We start from the raw sequence: 3247 nt of genomic DNA on the forward strand, positions 1-3247 counted from the left end.
GAATTTATCTCAATGACTATCTTCCTCTTTTCCCAAATTTCTAATATTTTTTTATTGCTGTCCAGTGGTATGCTGGTGAATTGTCTCTCTAAAAACAAATAAAACCCTGATTTGTTTAAGTAGGCTCCATGCCCAACGTGGGGCTTGAACTCAGGACTCTGAGATCAAGAATCACAGGCTCTACTGACTGAGCCAAGCAGTCAACCCAAGCAATTTGTAGTTTTTGCTCATTTCTGTGGTAAACACACCCAAAATGGCCAGTTTCAAATTAACAGTGACTTACTGCTTGTGTGAGTTTCAGCATGCCACCGTTTTTGTCTAAATTTACTTTAAAAAAAAAAATTTTTTTTTAAACGTTTATTTTTGAGAGAGAGGGAGAGACAGAGCATGAACAGGGGAGGATCAGAGAGAGGGAGACACAGAATCTGAAACAGGCTCCAGGCTCTGAGCTGTCAGCACAGAGCCCGACGTGGGGCTCGAACTCACGGACCGCGAGATCATGACCTGAGCCGAAGTCGGCCGCTTAACCGACTGAGCCACCCAGACGCCCCACTTTCTTTTTTTAATGTTTGTTTATTTTTGAGAGAGGGGGCAGGGGAGGGGCAGAGAGGCAGACAGAGAATCCAAAGCAGGCTTCAGGCTCCGAGCTGTCAGCACAGAGTCCGACATGGGGATCAAACCCACAAGCTGTGAAATGATGGACCTGAGCTGAAGTCGGGCACTTAACCAACAGAGCCACCCACGCACCCCCAAATTTACTTCTTAATCTTATGGTCTTTTTTAGTGTAATGTATTCTTTCTCTTTGAGCCTTCGAACATACTTGAAATCTTTTATCAGGGTATTCCAAAAAAGTAGTTTCACCCGGGGTGAATCTGAATCTGTTTTGACATTATTTGCACGCTTTCTTAGCATAGATTTCTTCCCCTGACAATCCACAGGTGAGTTTAGCAGTTGGCTCCATGCAGCTCCTGCCGCTTTGGTCTTTATTCTAGAATCAGGTCTGCTGACATTCAGTAATCTGGGAATATCACAGAACAGGCAGTCAACAGGATTGTGTCAATTACCTGTTCTAAATTGGGGGTGGGTGGGTAGTCCAAGTCCTCCCGCCGTCTGCCTGGGTCTGGGTCCTAATAAAAGTCTGCCATCCAGCGGGTGTGCAGGCTGGGTTCTGGTCCGGCTCCCTCCCAGCAGGGAGCCTGACTTTGCATGCGGTGCTTCCAGTACTCTCTACTCCATAAGCCCTAACAGCCAGTAGCTTGTTTCTGCAGTGGAGCCCAGCAAGCTTTTGGCTTCCGCCCTGCCTCACTACTTTGCATTTTTACTCCATTGCTGGTCCACAGAAATATTCATCTTGTTTTGGGGTCAGTGTGTTTTCTGTTTTCTGGCTTTTACCTTTTCTAGATCACTGTTGTTTGGGGGCCAAAGTGGGCATCACTTAACTGGAACACTGGTGCTCCACCTGGACTCCACCTCCTCACCCTTCCCTCCTTCCCTTGCCCTATCTCCCTTGAGTACCTCTTCTGCCCTCTTGTCCCCTACCTCTCTGGAATCTTGCTCCCCTTCTCACCCACCTTTCTCTTCTGAACCCCAGCTTGCACCCGCCCCTCACACACTTGCAGGCACTCTGTGCCTGCGCCTGGCGACACCTGCACGGACATCGAGCCTTTCATTCACTTACATCCACTCCTAATGGACCCTTTGTATTCTGAACCCCTCAGTGGCGAGGACACCCATACCCACAGCCCACATCCATAGCTGTGCCACCCAACTGCTCTTAAGGCAACCATAATCACTTGGCAGCAAGCAGGGGAAAACATTTAAAGACCTACAAGAACTTAGAAAATTTACTGCCACTACAGGAAACATGAGTAAATAATAATACAGGGAGGAGTACAGGCTAAATTGGGATTTATGTTCCTGGGATGAGGACAGCTCTCCTAGCCATGACAAGAAATCCAGGTTTCTTAAAAATGAAATCCGAGGAACATTAAACTTTCATGCAATATTAGAAAAAAACCCGAATTTGTAAAGACAAACTAGGAAAACATTCACCGAAGTCTAATTTCCTTAAAATAGCGGTGGCTTAAAATCATTAAGGATTTGACAATCCGATAGTAAAACGATGAGGCAAGAGCGGGCAACCCCAAAAGACAAAAGACAAATACCCAGGAAACTGAACACTTGCCAATCCTCACTAAATACAAAACAACAAAAAACAATGATGTAATTTCTTTTTGCTATTCAGACTGGCAAATTTGTAAAAATTGAGAATATAGAGGATTGGCAAGCAGGTAAGAACATAGAGGTGTTTTTAGATCACTGCAACAATGTAAGTTGGTAAAAACTTTTCGGCAGGGGACATCGGGAAGGTATTAAAATTTTAAATGTCCCCACTCTCTGACCCAGCAACTGTACTTCCAGGAATAGATCCTCCAGCGACTTTCACAGGGCAGAGGTGAGCGAGGCTGGGCACTGTGGCACCGTGGGCAGCACAATACAGTGGAACCTTGCCATGCCTGTCACTAGAGAAGCCATGAAATAAATGCTGGGGCAGCTAATGCTCAATGACGCCATCATCCAAAGAGACATAGATCTGCGTGCTGCACGTGTCACATGTCCAACATACCAGTAAGTGAAGTGGTAGGTTGCACAAGAGCCTGAATAGAATGTTCACATTTTTGTACAAGAGAAGTGAATATGTGGCGCCTAGGTGGCTCAGTTGGTTAAGCATCCAACTCTTGATTTTGGCTAAGGTCATGATCTTATGGCTCGTGGGACCGAACCCCGCATAGCACAGAGCCTGCTTGGGATTCTCTCTCTGTGCCCACCCCCCCTCACTTGCACTCAGACTCTCTTTTAAATAAACATTAAAAAAAAAAAAAAAAAAAGATGGGGCGCCTGAGTGGTTCAGTCGGTTAAGTGTCCGACTTTGGCCTAGGTCATGATCTCACGGTTTGTGGGTTCAAGCCCTGGAATGGGACCTCTGCTGACAGTTCAGAGCCTGGAGCCTGCTTTGGATTCCGTGTCTTCCTTTCTCTTTGCCCCTCTCCTGCTCACGCTCTCTCAAAAATAAATAAACGTTAAAAAAAAATTTTTTTTAAAGTGGATATACAAATAGAAGGAAATATATCAAATGTTCACCAAAATGCTAGCAATGGTTGTCCCAGAGAGGTGGAGACAGAGAGCACTTGTACTTTATATATGCGTGTATACACACACACACACACACACACACACACACACACA

Source organism: Felis catus, chromosome E2 (assembly GCF_018350175.1).
Source record: "Felis catus isolate Fca126 chromosome E2, F.catus_Fca126_mat1.0, whole genome shotgun sequence".
Lineage (NCBI taxonomy): Eukaryota > Metazoa > Chordata > Mammalia > Carnivora > Felidae > Felis > Felis catus.